Here is a 21,590-nt window from a genome sequence, read left to right as displayed (position 1 = left end):
GGATTGGAAAGGAAAGGAATGGAATGGAATGGAATGGAATAAAATTTAATGGAATGGAATGGAATGGAATGGAATGGAATGGAATGGAATGGAATGGAATGGAATGGAATGGAATGGAATGGAATCGAATGGAATGGAATGGAATGGAATGGAATGGAATGGAATGGAATGGAATGGAATCAACCCGAGTAGAATGGAATGGATTGGAATGGAATGTAATGGAATAGAATGGAATGGAATGGAATGGAATGGAATCAACCCGAGTAGAATGGAATGGATTGGAATGGACTGGAATGGAATGGAATGGAATGGAACGGAATGGAATGGAATGGAATGGAATGGAATGGAATGTAACGGAATGGAATGGAATGGAATAGATTGGAATCAACCCGAGTAGAACGGAATGGAATGGAATGGAATGGAATGCAATAGAATGGAATGGAATGGAATGGAATGGAATGGAATGGAATGGAATGGAATGGAATGGAATGGAATGGAATCGAAAGGAATGGAATGGAATGGAATGGAATGGAATGGAATGGAATGGAATGGAATCAAACCGAGTAGAATGGAATGGATTGGAATGGACTGGAATGGAATGGAATGGAATGGAATGGAATGGAATGGAATGGAATGGAATGGAATAGAATCAACCCGAGTAGAACGGAATGGAATGGAATGGAATAGAATGGAATGGAATGGAATGGAATGGAATGGAATGGAATGGAATGGAATGGAATGGAATGGAATGGAATGGAATCAACCCGAGTAGAATGGAATGGATTGAAATGGAATGGAATGGAATCGAATGGAATGGAATGGAATCAACCCGAGTAGAACGGAATGGATTGGAATGGAATGGAATGGAATGGCATGGAATGAAATCAACCCGAGTAGAACGTAATGGAATGGAATGGAATGGAATGGAAAGGAAAGTAATGGAATGGAATGGAATGGAATGGAATGGAATGGAATGGAATGGAATGGAATCAACCCGAGTAGAATGGAATGGATTGAAATGGAATGGAATGGAATGGAATGGAATGGAATGGAATGGAATGGATTCAACCCGAGTAGAACGGAATGGATTGGAATGGAATGGAATGGAATGGAATCGTATGGAATCGAAAAGAATGGAATGGAATGGAATGGAATGGAATGGAATGGAATGGAATGGAATGGAATGGAATGAAATCAACCCGAGTAGAACGTAATGGAATGGAATGGAATGGAAAGGAATGGAATGGAATGGAATGGAATAAAATTTAATGGAATGGAATTGAATGGAATGGAATGGAATGGAATTGAATGGAATGGAATCAACCCGAGTAGAATGGAATGAATTGGAATGGAATGGAATGGAATGGAATGGAATGGAATGGAATGGAATGGAATGGAATGGAATGGAATCAACCCGAGTAGAATGGAATGGATTGGATTGGAATGGAATGGAATGGAATCGAACGGAATGGAATGGAATGGAATGGAATGGAATGGAATGGAATGGAATGGAATGAAATTTAATGGAATGGAATGGAATGGAATCGAATGGAATCGAATTGAATCGAATGGAATGGAATGGAATAGAATGGAATCAACCCGAGTAGAACGGAATGGAATGGAATGGAATGGAAAGGAATGGAATGGAATGGAATGGAATGGAATGGAATGGAATGGAATGGAATGGAATCCAATGGAATGGAAAGGAATGGAATGGAATGGAATGGAATGGAATGGAATGGAATGGAATGGAATGGATTGGAATGGAATGGAATCGAATCGAATGGAACGGAATGGAATGGAATGGAATGGAATGGAATCCAGTGGAATGGAATGGAATCGAATGGAATCAACCCGAGTAGAATGGAATGGATTGAAATGGAATGGAATGGAGTCGAATGGAATGGAATGGAATCAACCCGAGTAGAACGGAATGGATTGGAATGGAATGGAATGGAATGGCATGGAATGAAATCAACCCGAGTAGAACGTAATGGAATGGAATGGAATGGAATGGAATGGAAAGTAATGGAATGGAATGGAATGGAATGGAATGGAATGGAATGGAATGGAATGGAATGGAATCAACCCGAGTAGAATGGAATGGATTGAAATGGAATGGAATGGAATGGAATGGAATGGAATGGAATGGAATGGAATGGAATCAACCCGAGTAGAACGGAATGGATTGGAATGGAATGGAATGGAATGGAATGGAATCGTATGGAATCGAAAAGAATGGAATGGAATGGAATGGAATGGAATGGAATGGAATGGAATGGATTGGAATGGAATGAAATCAACCCGAGTAGAACGTAATGGAATGGAATGGAATGGAAAGGAATGGAATGGAATGGAATGGAATAAAATTTAATGGAATGGAATTGAATGGAATGGAATGGAATGGAATGGAATGGAATGGAATCAACCCGAGTAGAATGGAATGAATTGGAATGGAATGGAATGGAATGGAATGGAATGCAATCAACCCGATTAGAATGGAATGGATTGGAATGGAATGGAATGGAATGGAATCAACCCGAGTAGAACGGAATGGATTGGAATGGAATGGAATGGAATGGAATCGTATGGAATCGAAAAGAATGGAATGGAATGGAATGGAATAGAATGGAATGGAATGGATTGGAATGGAATGAAATCAACCCGAGTAGAACGTAATGGAATGGAATGGAATGGAAAGGAATGGAATGGAATGGAATGGAATAAAATTTAATGGAATGGAATTGAATGGAATGGAATGGAATGGAATTGAATGGAATGGAATCAACCCGAGTAGAATGGAATGAATTGGAATGGAATGGAATGGAATGGAATGGAATGGAATGGAATGCAATCAACCCGATTAGAATGGAATGGATTGGAATGGAATGGAATGGAATGGAATGGAATGGAATGGAATGGAATCAACCCGAGTAGAATGGAATGGATTGGAATGGAACGGAATGGAATGGAATGGAATGGAATGGAATGGAATGGAATGGAATGGAATGGAATCAACCCGAGTAGAATGGAATGGATTGGATTGGAATGGAATGGAATGGAATCGAACGGAATGGAATGGAATGGAATGGAATGGAATGGAATGAAATTTAATGGAATGGAATGGAATGGAATCGAATGGAATCGAATGGAATCGAATGGAATGGAATGGAATAGAATGGAATCAACCCGAGTAGAACGGAATGGAATGGAATGGAATGGAAAGGAATGGAATGGAATGGAATGGAATGGAATGGAATGGAATGGAATGGAATCAACCCGAGTAGAACGGAATGGATTGGAATGGAATGGAATGGAATGGAATCGTATGGAATCGAAAAGAATGGAATGGAATGGAATGGAATGGAATGGAATGGAATGGAATGGAATGGAATGGAATGAAATCAACCCGAGTAGAACGTAATGGAATGGAATGGAATGGAATGGAATGGAATGGAATGGAATGGAATGGAATCAACCCGAGTAGAACGGAATGGATTGAAATGGAATGGAATGGAATCGAATGGAATGGAATGGAATGGAATGGAATCAACCCGAGTAAAACGGAATGGATTGGAATGGAATGGAATGGAATGGCATGGAATGAAATCAACCCTAGTAGAAAGTAATGGAATGGAATGGAATGGAATGGAAAGGAAAGTAATGGAATGGAATGGAATGGAATGGAATGGAATGGAATGGAATGGAATGGAATGGAATCAACCCGAGTAGAATGGAATGGATTGTAATGGAATGGAATGGAATCGAATGGAATGGAATGGAATGGAATGGAATCAACCCGAGTAGAACGGAATGGATTGGAATGGAATGGAATGGAATGGAATCGTATGGAATCGAAAGGAATGGAATGGAATGGAATGGAATGGAATGGAATGGAATGGAATGGAATGGAATGGAATGGAATGAAATCAACCCGAGTAGAACGTAATGGAATGGAATGGAATGGAAAGGAATGGAATGGAATGGAATGGAATAAAATTTAATGGAATGGAATGGAATGGAATGGAATGGAATGGAATTGAATGGAAAGGAATCAACCCGAGTAGAATGGAATGGATTGGAATGGAATGGAATGGAATGGAATGGAATGGAATGGAATGGAATGGAATGCAATCAACCCGAGTAGAATGGAATTGATTGGAATGGAATGGAATGGAATGGAATGGAATGGAATCAACCCGAGTAGAATGGAATGGATTGGAATGGAACGGAATGGAATGGAATGGAATGGAATGGAATGGAATGGAATGGAATCAACCCGAGTAGAATGGAATGGATTGGATTGGAATGGAATGGAATGGAATCGAACGGAATGGAATGGAATGGAATGGAATGGAATGGAATGGAATGAAATTTAATGGAATGGAATGGAATGGAATCGAATGGAATCGAATTGAATCGAATGGAATGGAATGGAATAGAATGGAATCAACCCGAGTACAACGGAATGGAATGGAATGGAATGGAAAGGAATGGAATGGAATGGAATGGAATGGAATGGAATGGAATGGAATGGAATCCAATGGAATGGAAAGGAGTGGAATGGAATGGAATGGAATGGAATGGAATGGAATGGAATGGATTGGAATGGAATGGAATCGAATCGAATGGAACGGAATGGAATGGAATGGAATGGAATGGAATCCAGTGGAATGGAATGGAATCGAATGGAATCAACCCGAGTAGAATGGAATGGATTGGAATGGACTGGAATGGAATGGAATGGAATGGAATGGAAAGGAATGGAATCAACCCGAGTAGAACGGAATGGATTGAAATGGAATGGAATGGAATCGAATGGCATAGAATGGAATGGAATGGAATGGAATGCAATGGAAAGGAATGAATTCAACCAGAGTAGAACGGAATGGAATGGAATGGAATGGAATGGAATGGAATGGAATGGAATGGAATCCACCCGAGAAAAACGGAATGGATTGGAATGGAATGGAATGGAATGGAATGGAATGGAATGGAATGGAATGGAATGGAATCGAGTGGAATGGAATGGAATGGAATGGAATGGAATGGAATGGAATGGAATGGAATGGAATGGAATGAAATCAATCCGAGTACAACGTAATGGAATGGAATGGAATGGAATGGAATGGAAAGGAATGGAATGGAATGGAATGGAATAAAATTTAATGGAATGGAATGGAATGGAATGGAATGGAATGGAACCGAATGGAATGGAATGGAATGGAATGGAATGGAATGGAATGGAATCAACACAAGTAGAATGGAATGGATTGGAATGGAATGGAATGGAATGGAATGGAATGGAATCAACCCGAGTAGAATGGAATGGATTGGAATGGACTGGAATGGAATGGAATGGAATGGAACGGAATGGAATGGAATGGAATGGAATGGAATGTAACGGAATGGAATGGAATGGAATAGATTGGAATCAACCCGAGTAGAACAGAATGGAATGGAATGGAATGGAATGCAATAGAATGGAATGGAATGGAATGGAATGGAATGGAATGGAATGGAATGGAATGGAATGGAATCGAAAGGAATGGAATGGAATGGAATGGAATGGAATGGAATGGAATGGAATGGAATCAACCCGAATAGAATGGAATGGATTGGAATGGACTGGAATGGAATGGAATGGAATGGAATGGAATGGAATGGAATCAACCCGAGGAGAATGGAATGGATTGAAATGGAATGGAATGGAATGGAATGGAATGGAATGGAATGGGATGGAATTGAATCAACCCGAGTAGAATGGAATGGATTGGAATGGAATGGAATGGAATGGAATCGTATGGAATCGAAAGGAATGGAATGGAATGGAATGGAAAGGAATGGAATGGAATGGAATGGAATGAAATCAACCCGAGTAGAACGTAATGGAATGGAATGGAATGGAAAGGAATGGAATGGAATGGAATGTAATAAAATTTAATGGAATGGAATGGAATGGAATGGAATCGAATGGAATCGAATGGAATGGAATGGTATAGAATGGAATGGAATGGAATGGAATGGAATGGAATTGAATGGAATGGAATGGAATGGAATGGAATGGAACGGAATGGAATCAACCCGAGTAGAATGGAATGGATTGGAATGGAATGGAATGGAATGGAATGGAATGGAATGGAATGGAATGGAATCAACCCGAGTAGAATGGAATGGATTGGAATGGAATGGAATGGAATGGAATCGAATGGAATCAAATGGAATGGAATGGAATGGAATGGAATGGAATGGAATGGAATGGAATGGAATGGAATGGAATCTACCCGAGTAGAATGGAATGGATTGGAATGGAATGGATTGGAATGGAATCGAATTGAATGGAATGGAATGGAATGGAATGGAATGGAATGGAATGGAATCAACCCGAGTAGAACGGAATGGAATGGAATGGAATGGAATGGAATGGAATGGAACGCAACGGAATGGAATGGAATGGAATGGAATGGAATGGAATGGAATGGAATGGAATGGAAAGGAATGGAATGGAATCAACCCGAGTAGAATGGAATGGATTGGAATGGAATGGAATGGAATGGAATGGAATGGAATGGAATGGAATCAACCCGAGTAGAATGGAATGGATTGAAATGCAATGAAATGGAATGGAATGGAAAGGAATGGAATGGAGTGGAACGGAATGGAATGGAATGGAATCAACCCGAGTAGAAAGGAATGGATTGGAATACAATGGAATGGAATGGAATGGAATGGAATTCAATAGAATAGAATGGAATGGAATGGAATGGAATCGAGTGGAAACCAATGGAATCGAATGGAATGGAGTGGAATAGAATGGAATCAACCCGAATAGAACGGAACGAACGAAACGGAGCGGAACGGAACGGAATGGAATGGAATGGATTGAAATGGAATGGAATCGAATGGAACCGAATGGAACCGAATGGAATGCGATGGAATGGAATGGAATGGAATGGAATGGAATGGAATGGAATGGAATGAACCCGAGTAGAATGGAATGGATTGGAATGGAATGGAATGGAATGGAATGGAATCGAATGGAATCGAATGGAATGGAATGGAATGGAATGGAATGGAATGGAATGGAATGGAATGGAATCAACCCGAGTAGAACGGAATGGAATGGAATGGAATGGAATGGAATAGAAAGGAAGGGAATTCAATGGAACAGAATGCAATGGAATGGAATGGAATGGAATGAACCCGAGTAGAACGGAATGGAATGGAATGGAATGGAATGGAATGGAATGGAATGGAATGGAATGGAATGGAATGGAATGGAATGGAATGGAATGGAATGGAATCGAATCGAATAGAAAGGAATGGAACGGAATGGAATGGAATGGAATCGAATCGAATGGAATGGAATGGAATGGAATGAAATGGAATGGAATGGAATGGAATGGATTGGAATGGAATGGAATCGAATGGAATGGAATGAAATGGAATGGAATGGAATGGAATGGAATCAAATCAACCCGAGTAGAATGGAATGGATTGGAATGCAATGGAATGGAATGGAATGGAATGGAATGGAATGGAATGGAATGGAATGGAATGGAATGGAATGGAATGGAATGGAATGGAATCAACCCGAGTAGAATGGAATGGAATGGAATGGAATGGAGTGGAATGGAATGGAATGGAATGGAATGGAATTTAATGGAATGGAATGGAATGGAATCGAATGGAATCGAATGGAATGGAATGGAATGGAATGGAATGGAATGGAAAGGAATGTAATGGAATGGAATCTACCCGAGTAGAATGGAATGGATTGGAATGGAATGGATTGGAATGGAATGGAATGGAATGGAATCGAATGGAATGGAATGGAATGGAATGGAATGGAATCAACCCGAGTAGAACGGAATGGAATGGAATGGAATGGAATGGAATGGAATGGAATCGAATGGAATGGAATGGAATGGAATTTAATGGAATGGAATGGATTGGAATCGAATGGAATTGAATGGAATGGAATGGAAGGGAATGGAATGGAATGGAATAGAATGAAATCAACCCGAGTAGAACAGAATGGAATGGAATGGAATGGAATGGAATGGAATGGAATGGAATGGAATCAAATGGAATGGAATGGAATCAACCCGAGTAGAATGGAATGGATTGAAATGGAATGGAATGGAATCGAATGGAATGGAATGGAATGGAATGGAATGGAATGAAATCAACCCGAGTAGAACGTAATGGAATGGAATGGAATGGATTGGAAAGGAAAGGAATGGAATGGAATGGAATGGAATAAAATTTAATGGAATGGAATGGAATGGAATGGAATGGAATGGAATGGAATGGAATGGAAGGGAATGGAATGGAATGGAATCGAATGGAATGGAATGGAATGGAATGGAATGGAATGGAATGGAATGGAATGGAATCAACCCGAGTAGAATGGAATGGATTGGAATGGAATGTAATGGAATAGAATGGAATGGAATGGAATGGAATGGAATCAACCCGAGTAGAATGGAATGGATTGGAATGGACTGGAATGGAATGGAATGGAATGGAACGGAATGGAATGGAATGGAATGGAATGGAATGGAATGTAACGGAATGGAATGGAATGGAATAGATTGGAATCAACCCGAGTAGAACGGAATGGAATGGAATGGAATGGAATGCAATAGAATGGAATGGAATGGAATGGAATGGAATGGAATGGAATGGAATGGAATGGAATGGAATGGAATGGAATCGAAAGGAATGGAATGGAATGGAATGGAATGGAATGGAATGGAATGGAATGGAATCAAACCGAGTAGAATGGAATGGATTGGAATGGACTGGAATGGAATGGAATGGAATGGAATGGAATGGAATGGAATGGAATGGAATAGAATCAACCCGAGTAGAACGGAATGGAATGGAATGGAATAGAATGGAATGGAATGGAATGGAATGGAATGGAATGGAATGGAATGGAATGGAATGGAATGGAATGGAATCAACCCGAGTAGAATGGAATGGATTGAAATGGAATGGAATGGAATCGAATGGAATGGAATGGAATCAACCCGAGTAGAACGGAATGGATTGGAATGGAATGGAATGGAATGGCATGGAATGAAATCAACCCGAGTAGAACGTAATGGAATGGAATGGAATGGAATGGAAAGGAAAGTAATGGAATGGAATGGAATGGAATGGAATGGAATGGAATGGAATGGAATGGAATCAACCCGAGTAGAATGGAATGGATTGAAATGGAATGGAATGGAATGGAATGGAATGGAATGGAATGGAATGGATTCAACCCGAGTAGAACGGAATGGATTGGAATGGAATGGAATGGAATGGAATCGTATGGAATCGAAAAGAATGGAATGGAATGGAATGGAATGGAATGGAATGGAATGGAATGGAATGGAATGAAATCAACCCGAGTAGAACGTAATGGAATGGAATGGAATGGAAAGGAATGGAATGGAATGGAATGGAATAAAATTTAATGGAATGGAATTGAATGGAATGGAATGGAATGGAATTGAATGGAATGGAATCTACCCGAGTAGAATGGAATGAATTGGAATGGAATGGAATGGAATGGAATGGAATGGAATGGAATGGAATGGAATGGAATGCAATCAACCCGAGTAGAATGGAATGGATTGGAATGGAATGGAATGGAATGGAATGGAATGGAATGGAATGGAATCAACCCGAGTAGAATGGAATGGATTGGAATGGAACGGAATGGAATGGAATGGAATGGAATGGAATGGAATGGAATGGAATGGAATCAACCCGAGTAGAATGGAATGGATTTGATTGGAATGGAATGGAATGGAATCGAACGGAATGGAATGGAATGGAATGGAATGGAATGGAATGGAATGAAATTTAATGGAATGGAATGGAATGGAATCGAATGGAATCGAATGGAATCGAATGGAATGGAATGGAATAGAATGGAATCAACCCGAGTAGAACGGAATGGAATGGAATGGAATGGAAAGGAATGGAATGGAATGGAATGGAATGGAATGGAATGGAATGGAATTGAATGGAATGGAATGGAATGGAATGGAATCAACCCGAGTAGAACGGAATGGATTGGAATGGAATGGAATGGAATGGAATCGTATGGAATCGAAAAGAATGGAATGGAATGGAATGGAATGGAATGGAATGGAATGGAATGGAATGGAATGGAATGGAATGGAATGGAATGGAATGAAATCAACCCGAGTAGAACGTAATGGAATGGAATGGAATGGAATGGAATGGAATGGAATGGAATGGAATGGAATGGAATGGAATGGAATGGAATGGAATGGAATCAACCCGAGTAGAACGGAATGGATTGAAATGGAATGGAATGGAATCGAGTGGAATGGAATGGAATGGAATGGAATCAACCCGAGTAAAACGGAATGGATTGGAATGGAATGGAATGGAATGGCATGGAATGAAATCAACCCTAGTAGAAAGTAATGGAATGGAATGGAATGGAATGGAAAGGAAAGTAATGGAATGGAATGGAATGGAATGGAATGGAATGGAATGGAATGGAATCAACCCGAGTAGAATGGAATGGATTGTAATGGAATGGAATGGAATCGAATGGAATGGAATGGAATGGAATGGAATCAACCCGAGTAGAACGGAATGGATTGGAATGGAATGGAATGGAATGGAATCGTATGGAATCGAAAGGAATGGAATGGAATGGAATGGAATGGAATGGAATGGAATGGAATGGAATGGAATGAAATCAACCCGAGTAGAACGTAATGGAATGGAATGGAATGGAAAGGAATGGAATGGAATGGAATGGAATAAAATTTAATGGAATGGAATGGAATGGAATGGAATGGAATGGAATGGAATTGAATGGAAAGGAATCAACCCGAGTAGAATGGAATGGATTGGAATGGAATGGAATGGAATGGAATGGAATGGAATGGAATGGAATGCAATCAACCCGAGTAGAATGGAATTGATTGGAATGGAATGGAATGGAATGGAATGGAATGGAATCAACCCGAGTAGAATGGAATGGATTGGAATGGAACGGAATGGAATGGAATGGAATGGAATGGAATGGAATGGAATGGAATGGAATCAACCCGAGTAGAATGGAATGGATTGGATTCGAATGGAATGGAATGGAATCGAACGGAATGGAATGGAATGGAATGGAATGGAATGGAATGGAATGAAATTTAATGGAATGGAATGGAATGGAATCGAATGGAATCGAATTGAATCGAATGGAATGGAATGGAATAGAATGGAATCAACCCGAGTAGAACGGAATGGAATGGAATGGAATGGAAAGGAATGGAATGGAATGGAATGGAATGGAATGGAATGGAATGGAATGGAATGGAATCCAATGGAATGGAAAGGAATGGAATGGAATGGAATGGAATGGAATGGAATGGAATGGAATGGATTGGAATGGAATGGAATCGAATCGAATGGAACGGAATGGAATGGAATGGAATGGAATGGAATCCAGTGGAATGGAATGGAATCGAATGGAATCAACCCGAGTAGAATGGAATGGATTGGAATGGACTGGAATGGAATGGAATGGAATGGAATGGAAAGGAATGGAATCAACCCGAGTAGAACGGAATGGATTGAAATGGAATGGAATGGAATCGAATGGCATAGAATGGAATGGAATGGAATGGAATGCAATGGAAAGGAATGAATTCAACCAGAGTAGAACGGAATGGAATGGAATGGAATGGAATGGAATGGAATGGAATCAACCCGAGAAGAATGGAATGGATTGGAATGGACTGGAATGGAATGGAATGGAATGGAATGGAATCAAATCAAGCCGAGTAGAATGGAATGGATTGGAATGGACTGGAATGGAATGGAATGGAATGGAATGGAATGGAATGGAATGGAATGGAATGGAATGGAATGGAATCAAATCAACCAGAGTAGAATGGAATGGATTGGAATGGAATGGAATGGAATGGAATGGAATGAAATGGAATGGAGTGGAATAGAATGGAATGGAATGGAATGGAATCAACCCGAGTAGAGTGGAATGGATTGGAATGGAATGGAATGGAATGCAATGGAATGGAATGGAATGGAATGGAATCAACACGAGTAGAATGGAATGGATTGGAATGGACTGGACTGGACTGGAATGGAATGGAATGGAATCAAATCAACCCGAGTAGAATGGAATGGATTGGAATGGAATGGAATGGAATCAAATGGAATGGAATGGAATGGAATTGAATGGAATGGAATGGAATGGAATGGAACGGAATGGAATGGAATGGAATGGAATGGAATGGAATGGAATGGAATCAACCCGAGTAGAATGGAATGGATTGGAATGGAATGGAATGGAATGGAATCGAATGGAATCGAATGGAATGGAATGGAATGGAATGGAATGGAATGGAATGGAATCGAATGGAATCGAATGGAATGGAATGGAATGGAATGGAATGGAATGGAATGGAATGGAATGGAATGGAATCAACCCGAGTAGAATGGAATGGAATTGAATGGAATGGAATGCAATGGAATTTAATGGAATGGAATGGAATGGAAGGGAATTTAAAGGAATGGAATGGAATGGAATCGAATGGAATGGAATGGAATGGAATGGAATGGAATGGAATGGAATGGAATGGAATGGAATGGAATGGAATCAACCCGAGTAGAACGGAAAGGATTGGAATGGAATGGAATGGAATGGAATCGAATGGAATGGAATGGAATGGAATGGAATGGAAAGGAAAGGAATGGAATGGAATGGAATGGAATAAAATTTAATGGAATGGAATGGAATGGAATGGAATGGAATGGAATCGAATGGAATGGAATGGAATGGAATGGAATGGAATGGAATGGAATGGAATGGAATGGAATGGAATCAACTCGAGTAGAATGGAATGGATTGGAATGGACTGGAATGGAATGGAATGGAATGGAACGGAATGGAATGGAATGGAATGGAATGGAATGTAATGGAATGGAATGGAATGGAATAGATTGGAATCAACCCGAGTAGAACGGAATGGAATGGAATGGAATGGAATGCAATAGAATGGAATGGAATGGAATGGAATGGAATGGAATGGAATGGAATGGAATGGAATGGAATGGAATGGAATGGAATGGAATGGAATCAAAAGGAATGGAATGGAATGGAATGGAATGGAATGGAATGGAATGGAATGGAACGGCATGGAATCAACCCGAGTAGAATGGAATGGATAGGAATGGACTGGAATGGAATGGAATGGAATGGAATGGAATGGAATGGAATGGAATGGAATGGAATGGAATCAACCCGAGTAGAATGGAATGGATTGAAATGGAATGGAATGGAATAGAATGGAATGGAATCGAATGGAATGGAATCAACCCGAATAGAATGGAATGGATTGGAATGGAATGGAATGGAATGGAATCGTATGGAATCGAAAGGAATGGAATGGAATGGAATGTAATGGAATGGAATGGAATGGAATGGAATGGAATGAAATCAACCCGAGTAGAACGTAATGGAATGGAATGGAATGGAATGGAATGGAAAGGAATGGAATGGAATGGAATGGAATAAAATTTAATGGTATGGAATGGAATGGAATGGAATTGAATGGAATCAACCCGAGTTGAATGGAATGGATTGGAATGGAATGGAATGGAATGGAATGGAATGGAATGGAATGGAATGGAATCAACCCGAGTTGAATGGAATGGATTGGAATGGAATGGAATGGAATGGAATGGAATGGAATGGGATGGAATGGAATGGAATGGAATCAACCCGAGTAGAATGGAATGGATTGAAATGGAATGGAATGGAATCGAATGGAATGGAATGGAATGGAATGGAATCAACCCGAGTAGAACGGAATGGATTGGAATGGAATGCAATCGAATGGAATGGAATGGAATGGAATCGAGTGGAATGGAATGGAATGGAATGGAATGGAATGGAATGGAATGGAATGGAATGAAATCAACCCGAGTACAAAGTAATGGAATGGAATGGAATGGAATGGAAAGGAAAGGAATGGAATGGAATGGAATGGAATAAAATTTAATGGAATGGAATGGAATGGAATGGAATGGAATGGAATGGAATGGAACCGAATGGAATGGAATGGAATGGAATGGAATGGAATGGAATGGAATGGAATGGAATGGAATGGAATGGAATGGAATGGAATCAACCCGAGTAGAATGGAATGGATTGGAATGGACTGGAATGGAATGCAATGGAATGGAACGGAATGGAATGGAATGGAATGGAATGGAATGTAACGGAATGGAATGGAATGGAATAGATTGGAATCAACCCGAGTAGAACAGAATGGAATGGAATGGAATGGAATGCAATAGAATGGAATGGAATGGAATGGAATGGAATGGAATGGAATGGAATGGAATGGAATGGAATGGAATCGAAAGGAATGGAATGGAATGGAATGGAATGGAATGGAATGGATTGGAATGGAATGGAATGGAATCAACCCGAGTAGAATGGAATGGATTGGAATGGACTGGAATGGAATGGAATGGAATGGAATGGAATGGAATGGAATGGAATCAACCCGAGGAGAATGGAATGGATTGAAATGGAATGGAATGGAATGGAATGGAATGGAATGGAATGGAATGGGATGGAACGGAATCAACCCGAGTAGAACGGAATGGATTGGAATGGAATGGAATGGAATGGAATCGTATGGAATCGAAAGGAATGGAATGGAATGGAATGGAATGGAATGGAAAGGAATGGAATGGAATGGAATGGAATGGAATGGAATGGAATGAAATCAACCCGAGTAGAACGTAATGGAATGGAATGGAATGGAAAGGAATGGAAAGGAATGGAATGGAATAAAATTTAATGGAATGGAATGGAATGGAATGGAATGGAATGGAATGGAATGGAATGGAATGGAATGGAATCAAAAGGAATGGAATGGAATGGAATGGAATGGAATGGAATGGAATGGAATGGAATGGAACGGCATGGAATCAACCCGAGTAGAATGGAATGGATAGGAATGGACTGGAATGGAATGGACTGGAATGGAATGGAATGGAATGGAATGGAATGGAATGGAATGGAATGGAATCAACCCGAATAGAATGGAATGGATTGGAATGGAATGGAATGGAATGGAATCGTATGGAATCGAAAGGAATGGAATGGAATGGAATGTAATGGAATGGAATGGAATGGAATGGAATGAAATCAACCCGAGTAGAACGTAATGGAATGGAATGGAATGGAATGGAATGGAAAGGAATGGAATGGAATGGAATGGAATAAAATTTAATGGAATGGAATGGAATGGAATGGAATCAACCCGAATAGAATGGAATGGATTGGAATGGAATGGAATGGAATGGAATCGTGTGGAATCGAAAGGAATGGAATGGAATGGAATGTAATGTAATGGAATGGAATGGAATGGAATGAAATCAACCCGAGTAGAACGTAATGGAATGGAATGGAATGGAATGGAATGGAAAGGAATGGAATGGAATGGAATGGAATAAAATTTAATGGAATGGAATGGAATGGAATGGAATTGAATGGAATCAACCCGAGTTGAATGGAATGGATTGGAATGGAATGGAATGGAATGGAATGGAATGGAATGGAATGGAATGGAATGGAATGGAATCAACCCGAGTTGAATGGAATGGATTGGAATGGAATGGAATGGAATGGAATGGAATGGAATGGAATGGGATGGAATGGAATGGAATGGAATCAACCCGAGTAGAATGGAATGGATTGAAATGGAATGGAATGGAATCGAATGGAATGGAATGGAATGGAATGGAATCAACCCGAGTAGAACGGAATGAATTGGAATGGAATGCAATCGAATGGAATGGAATGGAATGGAATCGAGTGGAATGGAATGGAATGGAATGGAATGGAATGGAATGGAATGGAATGGAATGAAATCAACCCGAGTACAAAGTAATGGAATGGAATGGAATGGAATGGAAAGGAAAGGAATGGAATGGAATGGAATGGAATAAAATTTAATGGAATGGAATGGAATGGAATGGAATGGAATGGAATGGAATGGAACCGAATGGAATGGATTGGAATGGAATCAACACAAGTAGAATGGAATGGATTGGAATGGAATGGAATGGAATGGAATGGAATGGAATGGAATGGAATGGAATCAACCCGAGTAGAATGGAATGGATTGGAATGGACTGGAATGGAATGCAATGGAATGGAACGGAATGGAATGGAATGGAATGGAATGGAATGTAACGGAATGGAATGGAATGGAATAGATTGGAATCAACCCGAGTAGAACAGAATGGAATGGAATGGAATGGAATGCAATAGAATGGAATGGAATGGAATGGAATGGAATGGAATGGAATGGAATGGAATCGAAAGGAATGGAATGGAATGGAATGGAATGGAATGGAATGGAATGGAATGGAATGGAATCAACCCGAGTAGAATGGAATGGATTGGAATGGACTGGAATGGAATGGAATGGAATGGAATGGAATGGAATGGAATGGAATGGAATCAACCCGAGGAGAATGGAATGGATTGAAATGGAATGGAATGGAATGGAATGGAATGGAATGGAATGGAATGGGATGGAACGGAATCAACCCGAGTAGAACGGAATGGATTGGAATGGAATGGAATGGAATGGAATCGTATGGAATCGAAAGGAATGGAATGGAATGGAATGGAATGGAATGGAAAGGAATGGAATGGAATGGAATGGAATGGAATGGAATGGAATGGAATGAAATCAACCCGAGTAGAACGTAATGGAATGGAATGGAATGGAAAGGAATGGAAAGGAATGGAATGGAATAAAATTTAATGGAATGGAATGGAATGGAATGGAATTGAATGGAATCAACCCGAGTTGAAAGAAATGGATTGGAATGGAATGGAATGGAATGGAATGGAATGGAATGGAATGGAATGGAATCAACCCGAGTAGAATGGAATGGATTGGAATGGAATGGAATGGAATGGAATGGAATGGAATGGAATGGAATGGAATCAACCCGAGTAGAATGGAATGGATTGGAATGGAACGGAATGGAATGGAATGGAATGGAATGGAATGGAATGGAATGGAATGGAATGGAATCAACCCGAGTAGAATGGAATGGATTGGAATGGAATGGAATGGAATGGAATGGAATGGAATCAACCCGAGTAGAATGGAGTGGATTGGAATGGAACGGAATGGAATGGAATGGAATTGAATGGAGTGGAATGGAATGGAATGGAATGGAATGGAATGGAATGGAATGGAATGGAATCAACCCGAGTAGAACGGAATGGAATGGAATGGAATGGAATGGAATGGAATGGAATGGAATGGAATGGAATGGAATGGAATGGAATGGAATTTAATGGAATGGAATGGAATGGAATCGAAAGGAATCGAATGGAATGGAATGGAATGGAATGGAATGGAATGGAATCAAATCAACCCGAGTTGAATGGAATGGATTGGAATGGAATGGAATGGAATGGAATGGAATGGAATGGAATGGAATGGAATGGAATGGAATGGAATGGAATGGAATGGAATGGAATCAAATCAACCCGAGTAGAATGGACTGGATTGGAATGGAATGGAATGGAATGGAATTGAATGGAATCGAATGGAATGGAATGGAATGGAACGGAATGGAATGGAATGGAATGGAATCAACCCGAGTAGAACGGAATGGAATGGAATGGAATGGAATGGAATGGAATGGAATGGAATGGAATGGAATGGAATGGAATGGAATTTAATGGAATGGAATGGAATGGAATCGAATGGAATCGAATGGAATCGAATGGAATGGAATGGTATAGAATGGAATGGAATGGAACGGAATGGAATGGAATGGAATGGAATGGAATGGAATGGAATGGAATGGAATCAACCCGAGTAGAATGGAATGGATTGGAATGGAATGGAATGGAATGGAATGGAATGGAATGGAATGGAATGGAATGGAATGGAATGGAATGGAATGGAATCAACCCGAGTAGAATGGAATGGATTGGAATGGAATGGAATGGAATGGAATCGAATGGAATCAAATGGAATGGAATGGAATGGAATGGAATGGAATGGAATGGAATGGAAAGGAATGGAATGGAATCTACCCGAGTAGAATGGAATGGATTGGAATGGAATGGATTGGAATGGAATCGAATGGAATGGAATGGAATGGAATGGAATGGAATCAACCCGAGTAGAACGGAATGGAATGGAATGGAATGGAATGGAATGGAATGGAACGGAACGGAATGGAATGGAATGGAATGGAATGGAATGGAACGGAATGGAAAGGAATGGAATGGAATCAACCCGAGTAGAATGGAATGGATTGGAATGGAATGGAATGGAATGGAATGGAATGGAATGGAATGGAATGGAATCAACCCGAGTAGAATGGAATGGATTGAAATGCAATGAAATGGAATGGAATGGAAAGGAATGGAATGGAGTGGAACGGAATGGAATGGAATGGAATCAACCCGAGTAGAAAGGAATGGATTGGAATACAATGGAATGGAATGGAATGGAATGGAATTCAATAGAATAGAATGGAATGGAATGGAATGGAATCGAATGGAAACCAATGGAAACGAATGGAATGGAGTGGAATAGAATGGAATCAACCCGAATAGAACGGAATGGAATGGAATGGAATGGAATGTAATAGAAAGGAAGGGAATTCAATGGAATAAAATGCAATGGAATGGAATGGAATGGAATGAACCCGAGTAGAACGGAACGGAACGGAACGGAATGGAATGGAATGGATTGAAATGGAATGGAATCGAATGGAACCGAATGGAACCGAATGGAATGGAATGGAATGGAATGGAATGGAATGGAATGGAATGGAATGAACCCGAGTAGAATGGAATGGATTGGAATGGAATGGAATGGAATGGAATGGAATGGAATCGAATGGAATGGAATGGAATGGAATGGAATGGAATGGAATGGAATGGAATGGAATGGAATGGAATGGAATGGAATGGAATCAACCCGAGTACAACGGAATGGAATGGAATGGAATGGAATGGATTAGAAAGGAAGGGAATTCAATGGAATAGAATGCAATGGAAAGGAATGGAATGGAATGAACCCGAGTAGAACGGAATGGAATGGAATGGAATGGAATGGAATGGAATGGAATGGAATGGAATGGAATGGAATGGAATGGAAAGGAATGGAATCAACCCGAGTAGAACGGAATGGAATTGAATGGAATGGAATGGAATGGAATGGAATGGAATGGAATGGAATGGAATGGAATGGAATTTAATGGAATGGAATGGATTGGAATCGAATGGAATTGAATGGAATGGAATGGAAGGGAATGGAATGGAATGGAATAGAATGAAATCAACCCGAGTAGAACAGAATGGAATGGAATGGAATGGAATGGAATGGAATGGAATCAAATGGAATGGAATGGAATCAACCCGAGTAGAATGGAATGGATTGAAATGGAATGGAATGGAATCGAATGGAATGGAATGGAATGGAATGGAATGGAATGGAATGGAATGAAATCAACCCTAGTAGAACGTAATGGAATGGAATGGAATGGAATGGAAAGGAAAGGAATGGAATGGAATGGAATGGAATAAAATTTAATGGAATGGAATGGAATGGAATAGAATGGAATGGAATGGAATGGAATCGAATGGAATGGAATGGAATGGAATGGAATGGAATGGAATGGAATGGAATGGAATGGAATCAACCCGAGTAGAATGGAATGGATTGGAATGGAATGTAATGTAATGGAATGGAATGGAATGGAATGGAATGGAATCAACCCGAGTAGAATGGAATGGATTGGAATGGACTGGAATGGAATGGAATGGAATGGAACGGAATGGAATGGAATGGAATGGAATGGAATGTAACGGAATGGAATGGAATGGAATAGATTGGAATCAACCCGAGTAGAACGGAATGGAATGGAATGGAATGGAATGCAATAGAATGGAATGGAATGGAATGGAATGGAATGGAATGGAATGGAATGGAATGGAATGGAATGGAATGGAATCGAAAGGAATGGAATGGAATGGAATGGAATGGAATGGAATCAAACCGAGTAGAATGGAATGGAATGGAATGGAAAGGAAAGGAATGGAATGGAATGGAATGGAATGGAATGGAATGGAATGGAATGGAATGGAACGGAATAGAATTAACCAGATTAGAACGGAATGGAATGGAAAGTAATCGAATGGAATGGAATGGAATGGAATGGAATGGAATGGAATGGAATGGAATGGAATGGAATCAACCCGAGTAGAATGGAATGGATTGAAATGGAATGGAATGGAATCAAATGGAATGGAATGGAATGGAATGGAATCAACCCGAGTAGAACGGAATGGATTGGAATGCAATGGAATGGAATGGCATGGAATGAAATCAACCCGAGTAGAACGTAATGGAATGGAATGGAATAGAATGGAAAGGAAAGGAATGGAATGGAATGGAATGGAATAAAATTTAATGGAATGGAATGGAATGGAATGGAATCGAATGGAATGGAATGGAATGGAATGGAATGGAATGGAATGGAATGGAATGGAATGGTATCAACCCAAGTAGAATGGAATGGATTGGAATGGAATGTAATGGAATGGAATGGAATGGAATGGAATCAACCCGAGTAGAATGGAATGGATTGGAATGGACTGGAATGGAATGGAATCGAAAGGAATGGAATGGAATGGAATGGAATGGAATGGAATGGAATGGAATCAACCCGAGTAGAATGGAATGGATTGGAATGGACTGGAATGGAATGGAATGGAATGGAATGGAATGGAATGGAATGGAATGGAATGGAATCAACCCGAGTAGAATGGAATGGATTGGAATGGAATGGAATGGAATGGAATGGAATGGAATGGAATGGAATGGAATGGAATGGAATCAACCCGAGTAGAATGGAATGGATTGAAATGGAATGGAATGGAATCGAATGGAATGGAATGGAATGGAATCAACCCGAGAAAAACGGAATGGATTGGAATGGAATGGAATGGAATGGAATGGAATGGAATGGAATGGAATGAAATGGAATCGAGTGGAAAGGAATGGAATGGAATGGAATGGAATGGAATGGAATGGAATGGAATGGAATGGAATGAAATCAATCCGAGTACAACGTAATGGAATGGAATGGAATGGAATGGAAAGGAAAGGAATGGAATGGAATGGAATGGAATAAAATTTAATGGAATGGAATGGAATGGAATGGAATGGAATGGAACCGAATGGAATGGAATGTAATGGAATGGAATGGAATGGAATGGAATCAACACAAGTAGAATGGAATGGATTGGAATGGAATGGAATGGAATGGAATGGAATGGAATCAACCCGAGTAGAATGGAATGGATTGGAATGGACTGGAATGGAATGGAATGGAATGGAACGGAATTTAATGGAATGGAATGGAATGGAATGTAACGGAATGGAATGGAATGGAATAGATTGGAATCAACCCGAGTAGAACAGAATGGAATGGAATGGAATGGAATGCAATAGAATGGAATG

This window comes from Gorilla gorilla, chromosome 17, assembly GCF_029281585.2.
Source record: "Gorilla gorilla gorilla isolate KB3781 chromosome 17, NHGRI_mGorGor1-v2.1_pri, whole genome shotgun sequence".
NCBI classification, from domain to species: domain Eukaryota; kingdom Metazoa; phylum Chordata; class Mammalia; order Primates; family Hominidae; genus Gorilla; species Gorilla gorilla.
Note: the sequence above shows the minus strand (reverse complement) of the source record.